This window comes from Denticeps clupeoides, chromosome 3, assembly GCF_900700375.1.
Source record: "Denticeps clupeoides chromosome 3, fDenClu1.1, whole genome shotgun sequence".
Taxonomy (NCBI): Eukaryota; Metazoa; Chordata; class Actinopteri; order Clupeiformes; family Denticipitidae; genus Denticeps; species Denticeps clupeoides.
The window spans coordinates 21,633,674-21,659,845 of record NC_041709.1 but is presented as its reverse complement, the minus strand read 5'-3'; the positions used below and the strand labels follow the sequence as shown (position 1 = coordinate 21,659,845).

At 39.3% G+C, this 26,172-nt stretch overlaps 3 long non-coding RNA genes across 3 annotated transcripts; all 3 read left to right on the top strand.

Moving 5' to 3' along the window:
* Positions 1-4,359: 4,359 nt before the first annotated feature.
* On the top strand, positions 4,360-5,150 carry LOC114786581 (uncharacterized). The gene is made up of 2 exons (XR_003749214.1): positions 4,360-4,460; positions 4,900-5,150. It is a non-coding gene; the product is annotated as an uncharacterized LOC114786581 (long non-coding RNA).
* A 2,045-nt stretch (positions 5,151-7,195) lies between these two features.
* On the top strand, positions 7,196-7,959 carry LOC114786579 (uncharacterized). Its single transcript, XR_003749212.1, has 3 exons — positions 7,196-7,568; positions 7,673-7,749; positions 7,820-7,959. It is a non-coding gene; the product is annotated as an uncharacterized LOC114786579 (long non-coding RNA).
* A 5,459-nt stretch (positions 7,960-13,418) lies between these two features.
* LOC114786580 (uncharacterized) lies at positions 13,419-15,768 on the top strand. Its single transcript, XR_003749213.1, has 3 exons — positions 13,419-14,269; positions 14,957-15,019; positions 15,089-15,768. It is a non-coding gene; the product is annotated as an uncharacterized LOC114786580 (long non-coding RNA).
* Positions 15,769-26,172: the final 10,404 nt, after the last annotated feature.

Here is a 26,172-nt window from a genome sequence, read left to right as displayed (position 1 = left end):
CCATGTCCTTGGCACATCCAATCTGTTGAGTATGGATAATCAGGACCACAGACAGCTCCCCATTGATAGAAAGTACACTAATATGCCACAACATGGAGACTAGTGACACTAATGACACTAGTAACACTAATTAAATTCCATCCAATATTATAACCTCCCACAATATAACTTGTGGGAGGTTACAGTAATGCATTACTGTCTTGACGTGCATGAGTAAACTGCAGCTAGCTCAGAAAGCTGCAGCAAGAGTTGTAACTAGAGCCAGAGAATATAACCACATCACCCCGATCTTACGTTTGCTGCACTGGCTAGCTTGAGGTTGACTATAAAATCCTATTTTTAACCTACATTAACCTGAAAGCCACTAAATGGCCTCACAGCAAGTAAACTTCTGTTTATTTACGAGCTGTCAATCAAAGGGTGATCTCAGCAGGGCGGCGTCAGCTGCGTCCAAATGCGCGTCGGGTCTTTCTGTCACAACCATTTGACATGACGAGGCAGGTGAACGGTGAGGATGACGAGGAAGAAGGACGCATTCGCTCAATCCCGGAACAATCCCTTCCAGACCGCATCATGACAGAAATTAAGTTTAAAAGCAAGCAAAAAGCAAGAACAATAAATGCATACATCCCTGAGTAGTGGATATGGAGGTAGAAGATTATAAAATACACCACAATCAGTGCAATCAGTGAGCTAAGGTTCATCATGCAGTGATTGGCAACATCCACTGTGAGCATCAGCAGATGAATGAGGGGTGTCACGATGGCTGGACATGTGCAAGGAACGAGGACGCACAACGTCACGAAACAGGGGTCTGTTAGAATATCACACGACAGAGGAAACGTCACCAAACAAATGACCCAACGGTAAACTGGGCAGCTTTATACAATCATACACAGGTGGGGACAATCAGGAAAACTCCGGTCTGAATCATGCCCCTTCTGGACCGGATCATGACAAGGGGTGTAGGCCACGCCCATGCCCAGGCTCCCAGAATGAACTACGGCACCGTGACCCTAAGTAGGACTAAGCAGTTATGAGGTTAATGTTGTCCACCTTACGCAGCGTGAAATAATCGCACACTTTAGACATTTTATGCCTTTTACGCACACCGGTATCTTCATTTTCCGCCAATAAATCGCACATCCTTAAATCTTTGAAATTTCTTCAGTCAAAACTGTCCATGTAAAACAATGATACCGGAGCTGTGCAGCTCCGCACTGCGTAGCTCCTCGGGCGTGATATGATAATAGATGAACTTTGGTGATGATTTAAACGAAGCATAGTGTCAGCATAGTGTCAATACCCAGGTATGTTTATTAAGGTTAAAAGTTAATACAAAGTGTGTTTATAGCCTAATAGAACAGTTGTCTTTTACATCCCCTCAGTCTTTTCAAATTGTGCCCTTGAGGTGTGTGTGTGTGAGAGAGAAACTCCCATTCCTGAGCTTATTCTGAGTGGGAACATTTACCAACCACTCCCCCTGGGGATATGGGGATTTTAAAACCTTGTCTTTTCATTTATTGTTCATAAAACAATGATTTTGTGTCAAAAATATCTATATAATTATTACAATTGATAATAGGATGTTGATAATGTTCATTTTCCCACAGCTTTACACACAAATGCATGTCTAAGAAGTAGACTAAGGTAAATGATACAAGGTAAAAAAAAAACAAAAAAAAAACACTACTAGAAGACTGGTTTTGCTAGCATTGGCAGCTTTAACATACACACACGCACACACAGTCATACCATAACTGTAATAAACAGAACCTGCAGTTCTTGCTCGAAGGACTGTAATAACAAGGTAATAAACTGCCTGAAGACATGAACAGTCTGAGAAGTGTTTCTGTGTTCATTTGGTGAGGTTCAGTTTTAAACTAAATTAAAAATGCCAATTTCAATGAAAACAGTTGACAGGGACCAAATGGAACAAGATGGTATCACCTTAGCTGCAAATCATTTTAAGCTCAAAGAAGCCCTCTGGTTAACATCGCTTTGACTTATTTTATTATTATCATTCCAGGAACATTTCCCATTAGTTACAGTCACCATTTTCAGATCCTCACTGGTCTTAAATTTCCCCCATTGTGCTGAAACCTAAGACTTATTCCACATATATAAACCATTTTGGTTTAAAGAATCTGCTAAATGAATATAACGTAAAATGATTCAATAACTCATTTGTGCCAGGCTCATAACTTGGGTTCTGCCAAGCTTCAAGATATCGTCTCCAGACATCTGTTTATGCCCTAAAACCATGGTACCTGAGAGTGAATTGCTAATTAACGACGCCTAAAAAATGAAAATGAGCGCATTGCCACCATACAGCAGCAGCCCAGCTGCCATTCCATTTGCACATGACTCAGGAAGATCTTGTTCTCATGGCAAAAGTCTGTTCAAATGCCCACCTCTTTCTTTAAATATTAAAATCAGTGTTTAGTCATTCAAGTGGTGGATGGTCGGGTTATGTGACCGAGCGTATGTTGGAAAGATTAACTAGACTGCTGTGTTTAACCCTTCCTGCTCTACCCTAAATGTGAAACTTCCATTCATCTGTGCTGACATACCTTGACTTGTCCGTCAGTGGGGGAGAGTCGAGGCTGTGTACTGACTGCATCTCCCCACTCAGCTTTACATAATCCTCAGCAGGGGCCGACTCTGCTGACTGCCTGTGTATTATTACCCCCATATTACCCCCATTTCTGCTCCCAACAATTTGCCTGTTTGGATTTAAGATCCCAAGTGTGTGTGTGTGTGTGTGTGTGTGTCAGTTCATCAACCTTCATCAACAGTCGTTATGGGTCAAGTGGCACACATACTTTGTGATGCTGTCATCCTGGACCACCTGAGATAATCATTAAAAGTATTGGTAATTAAATGCATTTAAACATCTGAAATAAATAAATAAATAAATAAATAATACAATAAATGCAATAACACACCAAATACAGTCCCAATAATTTTGCCGATGGACACATTGTCATAAATATATTTACAGATGTTTGTGAACCAAACATAGCTTTCTATATGTCAGCATAACATATCAGCAACATAATTATACCGCATACATTATAATGTATTTCATTGTAATTATTCTACAGGTTACACTTGAGTAAGGCTATAAAATCTTAATAAATCATACTTTTAAAACCTCTAGCCTTTTTATTCCCTAACACTGCTAAGAACAATCAAATGCCACATTTAGTTTCTGCTCATAAATGCTTTACCATCTACCAGTACATTTGTAATACAGCCTGAGAGCAATTCTATAGAACACATAGACAGACATAAAAGGACGCTGGCTGTGTACAGTGTGGTGGTTAATGCTGTTCATACACGAGCAGGTCAGATTGCATATCGGTGTAATTTCCTCTGATCAGTGGTGAACACGAAGAGGTCCATCTAAGCGATCAAATCACACTCAAGGCCCCTGAATGTGTTCCTGAAAATCTGTGATTGGGTTTTTTGTACGATTCAAACAAACTGTTGAAATTGTAGTCAGACTCACTATATGAACACATACGTATGGTAAATGCATTTAGCAGACTGTACAGAATCCAATAGATGTCCTATATGCTCCATTACTTATATTAATTAATGTGAATGAATCATACAATGTGTTTTTTCTCGTTCAAAACATTGACAAGCAGTGCAACACAGTCCTCCAAAATTAACTTTACGGTTTGTGAGCTATGGGGCTACCTCAATATGACAATGTTGCAGACAGGGTGTCAGGATCCGGTCCGAAATGGGGGTTACTCCGGTCCAGGATCCGGACCGGAGTTTCATTGTTGTCATGTGTAATGTTCCCTAATCGTTTTCACCTGTGTTAATTGTATAAAGCTGCCCTGTTCGTTTCTGTCCGCTGTCAGGTCTTTAACGTTATGTTCCGTGTTCACCAGTGTCTACGTCTCGGATGTCTCCCCTGTCCTGTGATTCACTAATTAAACCCCGGTTTCGTGATGTCAGGTGAAAGCGTCCTCCATTCCTCGTCACTCTTCGTCCTCCTCTCCGTTCACCCGCCGCGTCATGCCCGCATGGACGTGACACAGGGGAGTGGTTTTTAGCCCATCACAGATCCCAGATGTGTTGTTGAAGCAGCAATACAAAACCTGTGATGCCTTTTGGTCAAAGGCAGTAATTAGTTCATGATGTGATAAGTTACATAAATAAGGTGATAAATATGTTCAGTTAAAAAATAGTAAATAAGTAAATTCATGCTAAAAACTGTTAAAATGTTTGAAATCTGATCCGAGTGGGACATCTGTATAACAAATGATCTTGTGTTGTACGTGCAGAAACATGAGCGAGTAGGCGCTCTCACAATGGAGTTGTCTTTGACGTATTTTCTCTGGTAATGTGAACGAGTGCTTCGGCAGAATTAGGAGAGAAAACAGCGCATGTACACGCTAAATGTGCCCTGCACGCTTGTGCCTTGGGAAACTTTCGTCTTGGTGAGTATTGATGTGTTCATAAAGCACTTTCTGGTTGATAACATATGGCGCTAATGTAATGTAATGGCGCACGTGTTTAAGCTAGGCTAATAATTAAGTGTGGCATTAAAACGTCTGTATTAGCTAGTAATTTATTTTCCCCTTTTTGTATGTTTCAGTTACAATATAAGAAAAGTTTATAAAAGATCTTCAGTAAAATCAAGAAAAGCAAGCCTTGTGTGGAGATCTCTTTTATTTGTTTGCTGGCTGTCTAGCTTCACATGGTCACTTGTTGTGAGGACAGAACAAAACCTATATTTTCAATACCGTACATAAATTTACTGGGATCTCTTAATTAACCAGGGCATAGTTTCCATCCTTCTTCAGAAGATGGGGGTAGTTCTAGACAGTTCCTCACACATACCACTGACACTATATTGTTTCCTTCTTTGTTTCTCAGCAACAATGAAAATTGTCTCAAGATCTCCCTGGAACCCTTGTACCTTCAAAACAGTTCTGCCTGACCAGCCTCTATTCAGGAGGAGACATCTAAGCTTTTTATGGAGTACTAACATAAATGATTCCCAAACATAGTGTTCAAACTACTTACAAGAGTCACTTGCAGCTCGTTAAATATGTATGGACATGAGATAATACTTTGCTATCCTTTGTATATGTACACATTGTACAACTATAAAACTAATTACATCAATGTTCATTTGTTTAATTTCCGGTTGTTTGAAAAAAAATTACAGAAATGGGGAGAACTTGTCAAATGTCGCACATACATCAATCACCCAGGCTGGGATTGAAACCCAGGTTTCCTTGTTGCGAGGGGGCATCACTAACACTGCCATGGCCACTGGAGACTAGTTTTTAATGGAAACCATAAAGCCACGCTGACTTGAGCAGTTGTATCTGCATGACAGAGTCTATTAAAAGAAAAAGAATAACTAATAACGGACCAAAAACGCTGCACATATTTTTACAGATAATCACTTGTATTTCTCAAGCTTTTATTCAGCTGAAGTCGCTCTTTCCCCTGTGACTTTTGGAACTGTCATTTTTTATGTTTACAGCATTTAGAGCCGCTTACAATCAGAGGTTACAGAGGAGGTCTCCCCTGTAGCAACTTAGGGTTCAGTGTCCTGCTCAGGGACACAATGGTAGTAAGCAGGGTTTGAACCTGGGTCTTCTGGTTCATAGGCGAGAGTGTTACCCACTATTCTGTATATTTTTAGTGCAATATCTATCCCCTCAAATAAACTTTGGCCCACGGATAATTCCTTATTTATCGTTGTTCATAGTGCAATACAATTTAATTGTAACAAGTGTAATGCGTGAGATGCTCCACTGCGCCTTCTGATACTAGACACATCTAACTCTAATCAGTGCAAAGTAATTGTGCAACAATCCAAACACAGACATGAAGAGCTGTGCTTTAAGCATAATTGTGTCTTACCCTGCTAGCTCATGCTTCAGCTTCCGAAACTTTGGAGGTAGCTCACTTTGACCTAAATTTAGCATTACCTGCTGAATGAAGGTAAAGTGTTTTTCATGCACTTTGGGTGCTGCAGGTGAAGTGCGTAGGTAAAGCCGAACAAGAGGTACATTGCTTGAGGTAGGTTGATGAGTGCTTCCATTGCCTGGTTGCCCTCTAGGATGATGCCCAGTCTTGAGGGGTTGAGTTGTGGCAATGCTGGGCTTGCAACACTGTTGTCCTTGTAGCAGAAGATTCCCACTGGGATGTCCATGGAGACTCTACATAGTGCAAGAAACAAGACAAAAAGAGAATATTCAGGTTAACAGCAATTTGTCTACAATCAGCTGTATAGAAGTATTTAATATTATAATTTTTAGAATTGATTGTGATTTTATTTTAGGCACTGTAAACAAGCTATTTTGTATGCAGTTATATATAGGCGTCTTTCATGTTGTGACAGTAGGTGGTATATTACACAATTTGATATATGAATGGTACAAATGGAGAAAGGGTTTACTCACTGAACTGCTCTTGAAGAACATAGATGCGTCTAGGGCTGCAACTAACGATTATTTTAATAATCGATTAATCTGTCAATTATTTTTTATTAATCATAGAATCGGAAACAAAAAACAAGAAAAGCATTCATTTCCAACCCTATATTCAAAAACAGAACCAAAATCTTTAGAAAGTGCACAAACATGTTGCTTCTTGAGCTGTTATAATAATAATAAAATAAAATAAAAATTGACTAACACAAAAAACATACACATGTATACTTTACATCTGCCAAATATACTTTTTTTTTTTTTTTTTTAAATAAAGTGCCACCTGAGCTGCCAGAACGATAAATAATTTATAAAAAAAATAAAGAACAATACAAATCAGAAAATTTTACAGAATTTGTTTGAATGTCAGAACTTGTTCTCTACACTACACTGCAGATGCACACACTCGCAGACGCACACACTCACAAACTCTCACACTGACACACACACACACTGCAAAAAATGCTTTTCTAACTTCTAAACTCTAGTTTTGTCCTGATTTCAGTCCAAATCTAAAAAAAAAATCTTAAATCAAGATACATTTACTAGACACATGAAATAGCAATGGCTCGCACCAGCTGTCACCAGCCAGGCTTCTGATTGGATGACGATTCTGTCTGTCACTCCTAACGCCGCCTTCTCATCATTCTTCTCACGGTTGTGATTGGCTGACAAAATAATAACAGTGTCTGCTATTGGTCAGACTATTTGCCGCTTCTGGGAGACTTGGTTTAGAAATAAAAACAGGATCGGGACCGTTAGCGTGCTTACTTTGTGTATGTTTTCGTCGCCAATAGCGACTGCAGCTAAATCGATATCCTGTCTGCAAATATACACGAGTTTGCCACCGATTGAGTCGGAATCCCATTTTCGGAGACACTGCGCTTAGCGGGTAGATTGAAATGGACTTCAGCCCGGACAGCCGTCACGTCCAGCCTGGCCGAAGACGCGGAATCCCTCAGCTCTCGCTGTCGGATTTGGTGTCCACGGGCTCCCCGTGGGTCAAAACTCTGTCCTTCTCCCCCGCTGGACCCACGGACGTGCTGTCCCCGAGACTAATTTGTCCATGAACAGGAACACCCTGGCAGTTCTCGGAAGGTACAGTTTCTAAACGCTTTAATTAGCCGGTCTCCTCGTGTTGTCTGCCATCTTATCCTATTGGCTTTTCATATTGTAGCTAATGCTTCTTTTTCTCTTTTTAGTCAATGTGAAACCCCCAAGCGGGAAAACGTCTCCGAAAAGATTCCTTCATCTGCTCCAGATGCCTCATCTGATGCAGGTATGTGTCTGTCGTTTAATTTTTGATTAGATTAGTTAGTTTTTTTATGCTGATTTTGCTCTTTATCCAGTTTCCTGTCTAGGGGTTGGTCACGACTCCCCTGGTCCTGTGAATCCAGATGATGTGGAGTTGGGGTAAGTTTAAGGAATCTGACACCCCCTTCAGGAGACCACTGAGGCTCGTGCTGTTTCTCCCCCCTCCCTTCATTCTACCAATAACATGCCCATCAGAAGGATACTGGTGGGTTGTCAACCAAACCATAATTATATTATACAGCTCTATAGCTTTTATCTAGTTTTCTGTTAGGATAATGGCATTTTTGGTCGTGCGTGTGCTCTGAGTACTGCAGACAAAGAGAACATACACTCAAAAAAAAAAGTTGTTGAATGAACGTAACTAAATTATGGAAAACTTTTCCATCCAATTGAATTGCGTTTTTCTAACAAAATCTAACCAGTTTGAAATTATTTGTTGTAATCTTGTTATATGAACATAAATTTATTTAATCAAAACAAAATAATAAAATTAGGTAATTCCTACTTGATAATGTTTTGCCATGCCTAATAGAGAAATTCTGGTCAGATTAACTAAATTTAATTTCGCCATGTTTAATGAATGAAATATAGCCATATTAACTGCATTCAATTTTGTCAGAATGTCAACTACACAAATTTTTGTCCTGCTTACAAGATATAATTATACCTACATAACATAACAAATGAGACACTTTAAATGAAGTTTCAGTAAATTAAAAACTCTTTCATAATAACAATAGTGTACATTTATAGTCTGCTGTAAATAAAATATGAACAAGTCAATATTTTGGAAAAATCTGTATTTAACTCAAACAAAAAATATATAATAAGCAGTAACCTCTGCTCAAACTAATGCGCAAAAAAGAAAAAACAATTTCACTTCAAACTGCAAAATATCATAGGTCCAGTACAAAAGCACAACAATCCACAAAATAATCAAATAAAAAAAATATATATATATAATAGGCAGTAACCTCTGCTCAAAGTAATGAGCAAAAAAGAAATCAACAATTTCACTTCAAAGTGCAAACTATCAAGTGCAAAATATCCAGTGCAAAATATGTAGTGCCAGTACAAAAGCACAACATCCACTAAATAAATCAAATCAAACAAAAATATAATAAGCAGTAACCTCTGCTCAAATTAAAGAGCAAACAAAAAATAACAATAAACAATTTCACTTCAAAGTGCAAAATATCTAGTGGCAGTACAAAAGCACAACAATCCACAAAATAAATACCATTATCCAAAATTTAAACGCATAACTATTATTAAATGAGTAGTAACTTCAAATGTGTCGTCAGAAAGGATTTTTTTCCCACAAGAATAGTTTTTCATAACTGAAAATGTTTTCAATAAAACAAAAATGAAAAAATACAATACAAATGAAAAATAAAACATCCTCTTCTTGAAAAAGAATGTGCAAAGTGAAATTCAAGAGTGAGAAATCCCATACAACACGAACACAAAGGGATCCTTAATTTCTTTCCTTAGGTGAAGAGTTTGGTCTTCAAGGATTGAGCTTTGTTAGAGAGTTTTTTAGAGTCAAGCTCCAGAATGATTTTCTGCAGCACCTCAAATGAGTAACGGAGCTCTTGTGGATATGTAAGATTCAAAGAGTATATAAGGCCAACTAGCATGGCCGTAGCCAATGCTACATTACCCAATCCAGAAAGTACCTCCACACCTTCCAGCACAATGCCTACATCTTCTGGGTCTTCTGTCGCATCTGCAGATTCATGCTTTATGACATATATGCCCAATGTGGTCTTCTTAATGTCTGCCTCGGTGCTCTCCTCTGAGTCCTTTGGGGAAGAATCTAAATGTTTTTTTCCACCTTTTTCATTTTATTAAGAAGAGAGAGAGAACACTACTCACCAAATACTCCTTCACCAGATGTTGTGGATCTTCATTCAGATAGCCAGCTTCACATGAGATTCATGACCTTCTTTTGACCTTCGTACAAAACAACCAGAGCGGATCTCATTTGTCTGAATATCTGAGCGTTTTGCTAAGCAAAATCTACAGAAATATTCTCCAGAAAAATTTTCAATAAAGCCTGCTATCCCATGCGCTCCAAGGTTATCTGCCACTACAAATTGAAGAGCCCCTTTGAGAAATTTACCCAACTGAGAGACAAAGACTCCATGTTCCTCAAGAGTACACAAATCTTGAATGAGAGGTTCCAGAACTCTATGGTACCCAAATGTCTTTACATCATCAGTTTTGCAAAGCACTGCTAAGTAAATCTTAGACAAAGCTGAATGTGATCCAGGAGTTAGATTGTTTAAAATCCAATAAATTGCACAGAGTTTGTGTATTTTTCTAGATGTGCCAAGGGGATTGCAAACTTCAAAACCATCCACATATAAACTTAAAGACAGTCGTAAATCATCCACTGAGAAAAAAACTGTTCTCTCTGTAAATTTTGCCGTCCTTAAATGTTCTGTATTCTTTAATACCACCACTATGCTGCTACTTTGCAAAATCTGCTGTAAAGATTGCAATATGGGAATATACTGATATGTTCGGTTTTCTTTAAAATCAAGAATGTATTCAATTGGCTCAACAACATGAAAATTATCTTTGTAATATTTCTTGCGCAGATAATCAGAGCTAAGGAGACTACCCTTGATAATAGCTTTGAACAAAGGGGTAGAGGAAGAGGCTGCAGCAGCTATTTCCTGTATAACTGCTTTATCTACAATAATGTTATGGCTACGCAATACGTCGTGAATACTATTAATCGATAGGGCCACAGATGCAGATGTATGCAAAAAATGCAATTCCTCTAAAAATTCATTCACTACAGTAGCTGGCACATGACTAACATGCTCTAATTTTAACAATGCTGCAGCAAAATTATTCTCAATTATTTTTGACAAGTCTAATTCCACAGAATCACTGCTGAGATGAACACTAACTGTTTCAGCTACAGTGTTGTCATCCTCCAAAACATGCTCTTGCAAGTCATCAAAATCCCTTGCAGTTTTAATTATGCCAGGCTTGAAATCTTTGACTGAATGTGAATTATGCTTTCTGTTCTTGTGAGACTGAAAAGTTGCATATATATTTGTCTCAAAGCTACAACCAATAAATACACACTGGACTGTCTCATTACTCCGTAAATGTTGTATTATGATGCAGGAAAAATTCCCTTTCAGATGGAAGATCACTACATGTACATGCAGGGCAACTAAACGTTGACAAAGGGATTTGTTCTTGTGACGCATGCATTTTGTGGACTCTACTTAAATGTATACAAAGGCTATTCCATGTTTTGAAGGTGCACTGACAAGTCAAATATGGACATGGATAACGCCTGCTACAAGCATATTGTCTGTGCCTTAGTCTGTAATGTTTAAGCAAACCAGGCCTACTGGATTCCACAGCAGTACACTGTTTACACTTCCACATGCACTGAAAGACAAAAATAAAAAAAAATTCTGGACCATTATTACATAATGATTTTGCACCTACCTCTAGTCAGTTAAAAGCAATTCCAATACTTGATAAAATAAAATAAAAATAACAGTGTACTAAAACCTAAAAAAAATAGGATAGAAGTTATAACCAGGCCTAAATATAAAAAATAATTAAAAAATATATTTTAAAAAAATTACATATAAAAAATAAATTTCCTGTATAACTGCTTTTTGAACAATAATGTTACGTCTGTGCAACATGTCCTGAATGTTATTAATCGAGAGGGGCACCGATGCAAATGTACGCAAAAAAATAAATTCTGCTAAAATGTATAGACTATAGTGGCTGGCACATGACTAACATGCTCTAATATTAAATAAAGAATTTGAACTTACCTGTAGTCACTTAAAAACAGTTCCAATACTTTGATGAGTGTCTACTACAATCTAAAACAGAATCACAACAGGAAAGAAGTTAACCAAATCAAAAACCTTGCACACATGCAAAAGTTTGTACAAATAACAGTCTGGTTGTGGGAAAAAATATCCTAAAACATTTAAATGTTTTAAATATAAATATTAAATGTGTTTTAAGAGTGTAATATTAAAAGAGTGTATTTCTGACACCATGCTATAACTTAAGAGTGAGGAACATCAGCTTCCTGCTAATATAACAACATGATTATTAAATTTTGCTTATAATTATTAAAAGTAGAGGTGGGCATAGATTAATTTTCTTAATCTAGATTAATCACACTGTAATCTTGGAATAAGCAAGAGTAAGCAAAATCTAGATTAAAATGCCTCATTTGAATTCTGCCGAAGGCATTCAGAATATGTGTGCTACCCAAATAATGACTTTGAGTCATTTGAGAACGGGTTTCTCAAGACAAGGGGCTCATCTCCTGTTTCCAAAAAGCATCACAAACTCCTTAAGAAAGCTGTTCTACTATGATAATTGGTGATGAACATAAATTATGTTCAATAAGATGTACTTGTGTTTACTAAATGTTTATTCAGTTAAATAGCTGCATCCATGTTAACACGTCACGTTTGATGTGGTAATTTCACAGTTCGAAGACTCGTTCTCGCCTCCTACAGTGCAATTCGGCTAGGTATACATCCGCGCTAAAATATCAAGGTGAAAGTCATCATAGTGTAGCGGTTCTTCTTCTGCGTTGTGTAACTTTTTGATTTCGTTTCTTGAACCACAAATGATGAGCTGACACCCAAGAGATATTCTGTGCAAAGTGTATTCTGTACAAAAAGCAAGATCGCGTCAGAACATCGCGTCACACATCGCGTCTTTCTGCACCTCTCTACAATATACAGTATTAAAAGAACATAAAACAAATTCAAAAAATATTCGTAATATGTACATAAATTAAAATGAAAGAAATAACTTTTTGCACACAAACCCCACGCACCTCTCACAGCTCACGCCATGTGTCCAAGAGACCTGAACCGGGTCTCAAAAACAAAATAAAAGTCTTTAGGAAATAAGAAATTAGTTAGCACAGTGTACAGGCCATCCATTTTTTATCAGAATCATTACGGTCGATTATTCCTTTTGACAACCTAGTAACATTTATGTCGGTCGACAGAATATGGAAACGCATAAAGAAACGTCACGTTTTTACCTTGCAGAGACCGGTAGACACCACAGCTCATTCCCATGTTTTGCATCAGTATACCGGAGAGTTTTAAAAAGACTTTTAAACCCGTTTCTGCGCAAAATGACTAAAATAATTAGTAGTGCGATCTAAATGATATTATTTCTTAACACTGGCCCAACAATGAAATCGCATTTTGATACTGTCCTTGCAACTCGGGTCTCCGAGGTTATTTGCCCCGCGCAGCTTGAAAAAAGCCCGAGAGTGGAAAGGTTACCAATGAACGCGCTACAGGTGGCTAATCTACTGCCCGTTTTATTTTTTTATTTTTTTGACATCGATGATAAGATATATACGGTTGAGGGAGACCTAGAATATATGAATATGTCATGGGGGGTGCTTACGACCCTGGTTCGTTCATTAATTAACAGTAACTTTACTGAAAATATTGATGGGTTTTGTGTCCTCTTTGTTCCTATTACACATTGTAGTTTACCATGCTATGTTATGCTGTTAGTCAGAATGGTTGATTAAACATTAATAGCTGCAACCTAAAGGCTAACGTAAATTATTATTAAACACACTCTAAATTAGCTATTTTCACACAATTCTTGAATAACATTGTTTTCTGACATGCAGCATGAAATTAATATTCGGATGGTGATAGATTAAAAAAGTAACACTTACCTCACATGTTCTTTTGGCGCTGAACAGTGCTTCTTCATCCGTTCCGGCTGACGACGTACATCCGGTTATGATTAACGAAAAATGTTCATGTTGACTCAACTAGAAAAAAAATTGTAAACCTATTTTTCTCTAAATTATGTTGACTAAATTAAATTCAATTAAGATCAAATGATTTTAATCAATATTTAAGTCATATCTTCTCATTTTAATCACTTAAATTGAACAAACTACAAAAATTAGTTTTTTGAGTGTACAGGTGTGTGTGTGTGTGTGTGTGTGTGCGTGTGTGTCTGTCTACGGGATTGTATGAGCTAAATAAATGTACTAATACTGTGTGTACTGTTACGTCCCTGGACGTATGCTCTCATGTGTTCTGTGTGGCTGGCTGTGTCCTGTGTATTTTTGTGTCCTGTCTCTTTTAGGTTGACATCGAGGGAGGAGTTCCTATTGGTCACCTCCACCTATATAAAGAGACTTCGGATGATGTTCGGGAGGTCCCCAGGGTCTGCTGGGCCCTTACTATTTTGGGAGATCCACAGGGTTCACGGAGATCTGCAAGGAGCTCCGTTGGGGATCTCATTCGTGTGTCTTGCTGCTTTGTGTGATAGACCCTTTGTTGTGAGCCTGGTAGCTTTATGTGCCTTTTTCATTAACTTTTGTGTGTGTTTGAGAAAATCCCTTCCTTTAGGCTGATAAAGGGGGATTCTCGTCCGGGATGTTTTCCCCTGGTTCGGTGTTTGTGATCAGAGTCTTATATCCGGTAAGTTAGGGTGTCTCTTGGGGTCTTTGCTGTGGCAATGCCCTCCCTGCAGAGCACCACTTTTGTTAATTTTGCTTTATCATATTTCCTTTCCTTTTCAACTACGGGTGGGGGGGACGTCGTTAAGGCATCTTATGTTAGGCAGGTTTAGGACCGGATTTACTATTTTGCTGGGGTGTTTGTGGCCTCAGGTACACATTCGGTGGAGAGGAGTTTTGTAAGCTGGGGTGGTTGTCAGTATTCAGCGTTTCAGCATTTCTTACACCCCATAGACTTAGGAACGTGACAGTACATGTGTGATGGTTGTGTGTTCAAGAAGCCGACCCACCCAGCTCTCGACTTCCTTCTTGTACAAATGGAGATGCATTTCTCAGCGACCCAACTGTGCTCGTGCACTAATGGTGAACACACACACACACACACAGTTTCTCACTTATATCTGTCTACCGCATTTACGACGACGACTTCCTTGAAATCCTAGATGATATGGAGGTATTGCGTTTTTCCTTTTTCTGTCCCAGTGGGACTAAATGAGTGTCTTGTGAGTTCCAGTCTGTTCAGGGGAGTACACTATCATTTTATTCATAGCTGTGATTGTTTGCATGTCAGTGTTTGCTACCATGACAGTTTAATGTTTCAAACTAAAACAGTTCTGTCTAATCCTTAAAATGACATTTAATTCTTCAGAGTGTTCCAGTGGGAATGGCCAGACTCTATACTGCTCCACTAGTGACTGAACGTCCTGCATTGGTGAGACATGCTTTGATTATTTACTGTTTGTTTCTTTTGAATCTACATCTTTTTCCTCCTGGTCTGTAGCCTGTGATTCGCTGTCAGCGACGTGGGCTTTTCCGTATTTGATGGAGCAGATACCTCACTGGAAGAGTGTAAATGAGGCCTGTAAAGAGGACCATCAGAAATTCCACCAGAAGAGCCGGACCTGGGCTGGGGAGCAAAAAAAAAAGATTTTGTACATTATGTAAATAAATTGTTCATTCTTCTACATTTTTGGACATGAATGAGTTTTATATGGGTGTCAATACCCAGTTATGTTTATCAGAATAAAACACGTCTGTGGTTTCAGTTTCCCAATTTTAAAAGTTAATACAAAGTGTGTTTATAGCCTAATAGAACAGTTGTCTTTTACATCCCCTCAGTCTTTTCAAATTGTGCCCTTGAGGTGTGTGTGTGTGTTATGTGTGTGTGTGTGAGAGAGAGAGAGAGAGAGAAACTCCCATTCCTGAGCTTATTCTGAGTGGGAACGTTTACCAACCGCTCCCCCTGGGGATATGGGGATTTTAAAACCTTGTCTTTTTCATTTATTGTTAATAGAATGTTGATTGATAATAGAATGTTGATGAAAATGTCAATTTCCCCACAGCTTTAAACACAAATGCATGTCTAAGAAGTAGACTAAGGTAAATGATACAAGGTAAAAAAAAAAAAAAACACTACTAGAAGGCTGGTTTTGCTAGCATTGACAGCTTTAACATACACATACACACACACAGTCATACCATAACTGTAATAAACAGAACCTGCAGTTCTTGCTCGAAGGACTGTAATAACAAGGTAATAAACTGCCTGAAAACATGAACAGTCTGAGAAGTGTTACTGTGTTCATTTGGTGAAGTTCAGTTTTAAACTAAGTTAAAAATTTCAATGAAAACAGTTGACAGGGACCAAATGGAACAAGATGGTATCACCTTAGCTGCAAATCATTTTAAGCTCAAAGAAGCCCTCTGGTTAACATCGCTTTGACTTATTTTATTATTATCATTCCAGGAACATTCCCAATTAGTTAAAGTCGCCATTTTCAGATCCTCACTGGTCTTAAATTTCCCCATTGTGCTGAAACCTAAGTCATATTACTCCTATATAAACCATTTTTGTTTAAAGAATCTGCTAAATTAATGTAATGTAAAATGAGTCAATAACTCATTTGTGCCAGGCTCATAACTTGGGTTCTGCCAAGCTTCAAGATATCGTCTCCAGACATCTGTTTATGCCCTAAAACCATGGTACCTGAGAGTGAAATGCTAATTAACGACACCTAAAAAATGAAAACGAGCACATTGTCGCCATACTGCAGCAGCCCAGCTGCCATTCCATTTACACATGACTCAGGAAGATCTCGTCTGTTCAAAAGCCCACCTCTGTCTTTAAATATTAACATCACTGTTTAGTCATTCAAGTGGTGGATGGTCGGGTTATGTGACCAAGCGTATTTTGGAAAGATTAACTAGACTGATGTGTGGCTGGCTGTGTTTTTGTGTCCTGTCTCTTTTAGGTTGACTTCATGGAAGGAGTTGAAGCCTACCAGGTCTGCCTAACATCTGCCTTTTGGTCACCTCCACCTATATAAAGAGACTTCAGATGGTGTTCGTGAGATCCCCAGGGTCTGCTAGGCCCGTACTCTTTTGGGAGGTCCCCATGGTCCACGGAGATCTGCAAGGAGCTCCGTTGGGGATCTCATTCTTGTGTCTTGTTGCTTTGTGTGATAGACCCCAATGTTGTTAGCCAGTGTTCATAACATTATCAATATCTTGTGGTGGTTCCACTGTCACCATCTCTACAGACAAAGGAGATTAAAAAGTCAAAGAGAGAGAGATGTGAAAAAGGTTTTCAAGTTTCTTTTATTAGTTGTGTGATTAATCAGCAGGAGCACCAACTAACCTGAGAGTCCTATATGGTTTGTAACAGTGATGACATCATCATAGTCCTCATGTGTCTCTCCTGAAAGAGGCAGAAAAATGAATGAGGGGATGCTCATTCAAGCACCCTGAAAAAAGTGATCACTGGCTAAATAAAGTCACAGATAATGTTTCAGCATTGTTGTAACGTGAATAAACCATCTGTAACAGCAGTTTTTTTTATTTATTTTAAATTAAGTAAAGTAAAATTTTGATTAATTTTTTTTTTTTTTAGCCAGTGTGTACTTTGTGGAAGTAAAGAGGCAATTACTTTAAAGCAGTGCTAACCAGTGACGACATCATCATAATCCTCCAACCCTTCTACTCTCACAGACAAAAAAAACTCAACAAGTTTGCAGACCCAACCTCTCCACCCTTCTTACCTGAGAAGAGTCCTTTCTTCGTGTCCCTCACATTGTATCAGAAAGGACATGTCCTGTATTATTCAGCTGTCTGTCTCTATCTATAAAATCAAAAGTAAATATCTTCACTTCTCAAAATCCCCAGTGATTCATTACTGTTGTGCCACCACAACCATGCACTCCAATTCCATTTGTCCATTCACATGAGGGATTCTTTATTGCCTAAACCATGTTTCTATGAAACATCATGGTGCAAACAAATTAACGTTCCAAGCAATTTTACAGCAAACCCACAGGGAAACTATGCATGGTTATGTAACCAAAAGATCACTGCATGGTGACACAGGGGTTAGCGATGTGGCCTCACACCTCCAAGTTCAAATCGAGGCTTGGACCTTGTGTGTTGCAGATCTCCTCCGGGCTCCCCAGTTTCCTGGGGAAAGGTGGTAGGGTGACTCTAAATTGACCAAACGTGTGACTGTGTGAGTGAGAGTCAGTGAACCTTGCAACATTTCTGAGAATTTATTTTCCGTAAACTTACCTTAAAAAGCGGGACTTGGAGAGTGACAGGGTACAGTTTCAGTGGTCTCTCTAGTTTTGTGGCAATTTAGGAAAATAGTAAAAACCAAATGCTTTGTATGTCCTTTAAAAATGTTAATACATCCCTGTCTCATCAAATGAATTGGAATCAAATTAATAATAACTACTATTCTTTATTGGCTCTCACCACTCACTTACACAGACAATACAATGTTCATCTTATCAAAGCCCATGTAGGAGGATGATCACGCATTTAATTCATAATGTAAACAATCGGTGCCCAAGTCGCTGCCCACCACCTACGCATGCCCACCTCTGCCTGCAGCAATGTGCTCTGCCCATTGCGGGAGCTCGTTGTACACGTCCACCACCAGCCTGCCGAACCAGCGCCAGCTGATGGTGAGAGGCCATGCGGTACGGTGAATGGTCTCCGGGGAGGTCCGGGACTGCTTGACGCAGGGAGGAGCACAGGATGACTTTGTAAAACTGAGACTGCAGCAGGACAATGCTGCTGCTTTAATATGGATGGTACTTGTGGTGTGTTTGTTCTGCTCCTGTCAATCGGACAACACACCTTCAGGTTAGTTTTTGATCATCCCTTGTTCCCCTGTTTCCGGGCCCTCGTGCCCATTTTTGCCTCATTAAAATCCCCTTCATCATGATGACCTGCTTCTGTGTAAAATGTGTTAAATGTAAAAATATAAAAAAAAGTCACCTGTGTAGCTGATTCCACAAACGTGCCTTCACCCCTCAAAGATAAAGGCTCCCCACAGCTCAGTGGTCTGCAGACCACATGAGAGTCACTCATATCCCAGGTGTTGTCACCTCCACCCTCCCTGAACACTCAATGGGACCCACCAGGCTCAGCTCTGGAGGACCTGCAGCAGAAGAAGTGTTAGCCCCACACAGATACTATTATTCTGGACTGAGAATCTGGGCACTCACCTGGACACTACTGCCCTGTGGTATCGGGCTTCAGAGATGACACATCAAACATTGGCTGGGAAGATTTGGTAGTAGCGTAGTGAGTAACACACTCGCCTATGAACCAGAAGACCCGGGTTCGAATCCCACTTACTACCATTGTGTCCCTGAGCAAGACACTTAACCCTAAATTGCTCCAGGGAGACTGTCCCTGTAACTACTGATTGTAAGTCGCTCTGGATAAGGGCGTCTGATAAATGCTGTAAATGTAAATGTAAATGTAAGATTTAAGTTCTGCAGGGGAAAATGAAAGGACAGTTACAAACAATATGTCAAAATACATCTTTACTTCCATGAAACATACATTTTATGGTAGCTTGTTATGATTATGAAACTGTACCCTAAATGCAGTAATCATAATAACCTGAACAAGTAACATGCAGAGACTCAGAATTCCAACATTCATTAATTCCCCATGGAGAAGATGAGCGCTGCCAAAAATCAGCATTGTGTTTTCTGCACTTTATTTCATGAAGACAACATAAAGAGTTATCAAATTGATGTCCGCCGCTGCTCCCACATCCTACTGTTTGACAAATCAGGTTCTCTGTCCTCTCATTTTTTTCATGATTCCAACATACACTTCCTCAGGTCCCGTTGTAGAACACCTCTACCAGGCCTGAACAGAGTCCAGTTTCAGAACCTTGTCTTATTCTCAGCTGCTTGAACTCTATTAAATAAAGAAAATCTAAATGGTTAAAATACACTCATATGTACTGGAGACAATATATAAATGAATAATATTCATGTCACCTGTACACAAGACTCCCTCTCTGTGTGTGCAGTCATGCTGACTCCACCCACTCGATGGACATTCCCACAAAGATATCTCATTGCCATAGCAACCAACTTCATTCAGCCCAAATTTCAACATCACAATGGACCTGTCCAGCAGAACTCTCCTCTGGATCTGATGGAGGTAAACCTTATGCACATTTATCTCTGTTTTTTCTCACCAGAACAGATCAGCCCAACATCCTGTCTGTGGGAGCATGCAGCTCGACTCCAGGAAGAGATGGAACATCTGGACAGGTGGGTTTCATTCCCCCTGCACTCAAACACATCAGCCCAGATATGGCCACTCCCCTGCCCAAACCAGTACGCACCCACCAGAGCCACAGGAATCCCACAATGCAGCTGGCCACATAGGACACTGGCAGCTTTTATATCCCAGGGTGCATCACAAACTGTTCCCCAGTCAGTGAGGAACTGAAGCTCCACTCGACCAGAGCAGCGGTCAGAACCGTTTACTAGTCTGGCATCTGTGTATCCTGCAAACGTTGATGTTTTTATTGTACACAGATCATTTTCACACAGAAACAATTACATTAAAGTGAAAAATTCTGATATTCTACCTGCACACATCAGTCCTGTGTACAGATGTGTTTCTGTGTAGATGATGTTGTAGTTTCGTTTCCTCCACACTGCACCTCTTCTGACCAGATCTGTTCCTCCCCCCGACCCCCAGGTCTTCCCATGAAGCACCTCTACTATCCCAGAGCAAAGATGAGGACCATTAGACAGTCTGGGCTTCCTGTGGTCTGTAAAGTAACAGAACAGTAATTGGTCATGTCTACACATAAAACAACCTAAAAAAAGATTTAAAAAAAATCTTTCTGAATATATATTTTTACTTTTAGTAAGTTACAATATTGTCCTTTGAGTGTTTTACACTGTGTTAAGATTTATTGATGAATGCAGTTCAATATATTGTTTTAAAATGAAAAGGGAGAATTACATTTATATTAAGAATCTTGCTGTTCCAGAGACACAGGAAAAATGTGGCCCAAGATGTTTGACACCATGGCACAGGAGGGGATATTTTTAGTGAATGTAAACTTTTCATAGTTGAAACTGATGGAAGCAGAAGATCATGTGCATAATTTTCCAATAGAAGACATGAGACCTGGATGCACTTCGGGAAGAAGGCAATTTTCTGCCGGGTGACCTTGGGTTGGGTTGATGTTTCTTCATGGAGGCCTCACAACTTACAGGATCTGTTAATGATGGCTTGGTACCAGAAGCCACAGCATACCTTCAGAGGTCTAGTGGAGCCCATGCCTCTACATTAGGAGGGTGGCAATAATGCAGATGATCGTTGCATAAACCACAAAGAATATGTATATTTTCACTTCTGCCACCTCTATTTTTTTTTAGTTTGCTCTGGCTATGGCCACATTTAGTATTGTAGTTTATGTTTGTTTAAATGTACCCACAATCTAATTTCACTCCATCAGTTTTCATTGCTAAATAAAAAAAATCCACTTTTTATTGAATTAACGACAAGAATAAAAACCAAAACACACATTTGACTGGTTGTTTTTCTCTGCAGATTTTTGTGGATCTTCTCAAACATACCTGAGCAAATGACGCCAGCATCCCATTCAAGCTAACAATTATGTTGACCCCATCCTCTAGATTCACAGGTCTTCAAGGTGGACTCCATATTTGAAGTGATGGTAGTAGAGCAACGATGTGGCCTTGTCACACCACCTCAACACTCTGCACACTCACACACACCAGATCCTGCAGAGGAAAGAAAAACTTAGATAACAAAGCATTTCCCCCAGGCACTTTAAGCGATGTGCTGATTTGCTCACTTATTATTCATGAAAATATGCAAATGTTTACTTTAAAAGATAAGATAAGATAAGATTATTAGTCCCACAATTGCATATGTCACGGCAGAAGGTGGATACAAACAGAGGTAATAGCAGCAAAAAAGAAAATATGTATGTATATGTATGTATCATATGTATATATCTACAAAATTACAATTGAAATCTACACATGTACAATGGGTACACCTGTACAGTTGGTAATTACCATGATGTATTTGAACTGTGTGTTTGTTTGTCTGTGTGTGTGAGGTCGACTGTGAGGTCTTTGTTAAAGAGTATGACAGTGTTTGGAAGAAAAGACCTTCTGAACCTCTCCTTCCCACATCGTGGGTGCAGTAGCCTGCCATTGAAGGAGCTGCTCAGTGCTGTTAGAGTTTCCTGCATGGGGTGGGAGATGTTGTCCATCAGGGATGACAGCTTAGCCACCATTCACCTGTCACTCACCACCTCCACTGGGTCCAGAGGGCATCCTAGAACAGAGCTGGCCCTCCGGATCAGCCTGTTCAGCCTCTTCCTGTCCCCAGCGGAGATGCTGCTGCCCCAGCAGACCACCCCGTGAAAGATGGCTGATGCCACTACATTCGTTTGTCATAAAAACCCTCTTTAGCTTTTTTTCAGTAATAAGTAAGTAAGTAAGTAAATAAAAAGAATGTACGTAGCACCTTTTGCACAGAATGGTCACAAGATACAGATCAGTAGCATAAAAAAGAGTGTTATATATCACTCATTGTATCAAGCTAAAGAAAATGGTTTGGGTGATATTACCTGTGAAGTTTTGATATTTTTGTATACTTTTGTAGTTCATAACTCTGCGTGTTACTGCACATCTAGTGTCTTTTATGCACAGGCTTTGTGGCTTTGCATGATTGTGTTCAGATGGTATTGATGGGTTGTTAGATGTGGTGTGCAGATCCAGTGGTTAATTTACAAGGCTGCAGCCTTTGGATCCTGCAATGAAGACGCACATGATTTTACATTATTTATTGTGGTCCTTTTTGTACATCATAACCCGGCAATTTAACAGCGATGTACGCACTTTCCATACCCACTGTACCTGTCCACCATTAAAACCTTCTTCTGTTATGTATTACTATTTATATTCTCTTATCTATCAATCTGGTTTGAAAACAAGGTCCAATCTAAATGAACCAGTGATTTCGACATTTTAAGTAAAATTCACATCTTTACCACCAGAGGGCCAAACATTTTGCCTACATCTTCAAAACATGGAAAAACAAACATAAAATAGATTTTAGGGACATGGTTTTGAATGGAAAATTTGCATATATATATTCATTGTCCAGAAAAAAATCCATACAAAAATATTGTTATTACATACAAAAAAAATATTATACTTACATTGTGTCTTATGACCCTTCATAAATATATTATCATGATCAATAAAAATGAAATTAGGAAATAAATATACAAACATTTCATGTCTTTGTACAGAATAAAGGACTGACTAAGTGACTTTATCCTATTTGCTGTTGCAATTTTTGTGATTATTGCTTTTGGAAAAAACTGTTGGTGAATCTTTTTGTTTTGGATTTGATAGACTGGTTGCGTCTGCCAGAAGGAACAAGGTGCCTTTAGTTTTTAAGTAATTCTAACAATGAGTCAATGCAACAGGATGTTCACACATAAACGTGTAGGCACGTTCATGTGCTGTAGCACCTCTACAGGAAGTCCGCAAATGTATTCAGCTCAGTAACAGAATCACTTAACTGCAGTTATGAGAACAAAAATCATCATATCATTACCATTCTATCAAACGAATGTTTACAATATATATTTTCTTCTGTGATGTGTAACGTATGTAACATATTCTTTAACCCATGACACCCAGACGTTGTTTTAGGACAGTGCTGGGATCTATTATAGGAAATCATGCTCCCCATTGATGAGTATAGATGCATGTTCACACATGCACCAGATTCTGGGTGCTTGTAACAGGTCAGATCTTTGGACTTAGGCAGGTCTTCAACGTCCTGAGGCAGGTCTTTCAGAGCCTGTTGCAATTCCACATAGATTCTTCAGAAGCAACAGGGGAAGTCAGGAAGTGGCCCTGATTGGCTGTCAGATGTTATTTTGCCTGATATAATGTTTGATGATTGGTCCCTTCCTGGTCATTTACAGAAAGGAGAACAGAAGCATGATGATTGCTGCTCTTAACTGGTCAACCAGGAAATTGTCTTTTCCGCATTCCACCCCTGGACCCGTACGTTACTATTGGAGAGTGTTCTCTCATGAGGCTGCAGCTCCTTTTCTAAAGCCAGTAAACCCAGACAGTGTCATGAAGAAGATGCAAGAGACATCCATGTGGCTGGAGAGGAGGTCGACTGTGGTCTATGGTAGGTTGCAATTCATCTTAATTTGACCTGAGATGACTTCGGGGACGGCACGTTGCTCTGTAAACTGTGAAATTTTGATAGTACTTCTCTTGTTTTCATTACACAAGGCTGCCTGGTCACAACAAGACACTCTGGTGTCATAATCGGCACGGCCTTGAAATTTGAAAGAGATTTCATTGATGCGACAGCTGAAAAATTTAGCAGCGTGCAAGAACACTGATGCGCTGGGTAATGGTTGTCGCATCACGGTTCATCCAACAGCATGGAGATCTGTTTTCAAATGGCATAAATCTGCAAATACTCCGGTCCAGGCCAGGGCTGTCCACAACTAAAACATCTAAGTAGAAACATTTTGAGAGTAAAGAAGACTAGATTTGAATTATTTTCTCCAAAAAGTACTGGTACTGTTTTCTTTCAGACTCTATATATATACATATACATGTATATATATAGGGCAGTGGTGGCCTAGCGGTTAAGGAAGTGGCCCCATAATCAGAAGGTTGCCGGTTCGAATCCCGATCTGCCAAGGTGCCACTGAGGTGTCACTGAGCAAAGCACCGTCCCCACACACTGCTCCCCGGGCGCCTGTCATGGCTGCCCACTGCTCACTCAGGGTGATGGGTTAAATGCAGAGGACAAATTTCACTGTGTGCACCGTGTGCTGTGCTGCCGTGTATCACATGTGACAATCACTTCACTTTGACTTTGACTTTGATATATACATACGTATATGTATACATACATACATTTATTTTATTTTATTTATTTTTTATGGCTCTTTTTCTCTTTTCTTTAAACATTGTCTGCAACTCATTTGCACACCTTCACCCTACCAGTTACACATATTTTATGTTAAAGACGTAAAAGTGTAATATTTGGTTATGTTTGCAATATTTGCATATTGGTTGATTGTATACTTGCAACATTTGCAATACAAAAAAACATTTGCAAAAAACATTTCACTGCACATCATACCGTGTATGACTGTGTATGTGACAAATAAAATTTGAATTTGAATTTGACATACACATACATACACACACACAAAAATTATATATATATATATATATATATATATATATATATATATATATATATATATATATATATATATAAATTTAATGTAGTCAATTTCACATAAGTAGAAAATTGAAACAGTAAAGAAACTTAATTTTTTATTAATTATTTCTAACTGATAAACGCAGAATTATTTTAGCTATGAGTGATTTTCATTAAAAAAATATATATGGTCATATGTATGATGATAATAGTAATAATAGTAACAGTTTAAAGTCCGACATGTTTCTTTCCTTCACTGTCTCTGAAACAGCTGTACGCTCTGCCACATTTGGCGCTTGGCGGATGCTGACTCTGGGCACGGAGTTCAACTCCTGGTCCTGCGCTGAACCTTCAAACGACCAGAGACCGCCACGTGCTGCAGTCCACTTCCCTAGGGACCCCGGCAGCGACCTGGCCGAAGCAGCACAGTCCGACGCGCTCCTCAGCAGCGTCTGCGGCCTGGAGGAGCCGTTTCATAAGCACCAGGGCAGCAGGGTTGTGGAAGCACACGAGGCCTTCCGAGAAGCACAAAGTGGACTGCTGTCACCCAGGTGACTAAAGAATCTTCCCACTTCAACGACAGGCCACATCCGTCGTGCATATTTATCTAGCACAATCTCGATCAATTTAATTATTAAACACAGTACAATCGATAGCATTGATGGCACCCACTACACCAGTAGATACTCCTGCTACTCAGAATAACAGGACTGATCGCTGGACAGGATAGCGGGAGAGCGTTCGGTGGGGTGACCGGCAGGATTAATCAGACCACTACAGGGCTGTGATATGTTGTCTTGATATAAAATGGGGAATCATGAAAAGCCAGGCATGGCTGTTGGAATAAACGTTAAAAAAAGGGTTAAAATCATCAGGTTTTCTTCGCGTGAGCCGCAGAGTACTTTAGCCACCACTAGATGGAGGAGATGCTCACCAAAAAACGTGCTGTGGTTCTAATGCTTGAGCGGTGTGATTTTAGGGTTTAAAGGGGTCCTGCTTCTTTGTGGGTTGAACGGAGACATGAGATACCTGGATCAACGTCGGAGAGAGAGAGAGACAGATGCTCCATCACGTTATGATCAAAAGTCATGTTACGATCTGAAACAGTGACTTTTTGCCGGGTGATATCGCATCATTTTAAATTCATCGAACCGAATTTTAGGTTCGAGAGAATTATCCCCATATTGACGTGCACTTTAACACCGTGCGTTTATAAGAAGATAATTTAACCTTTAAAAAAGAAAGAAGAAAGTAGACTATGGTATTATTGACACGACAGTAAATGCGTTT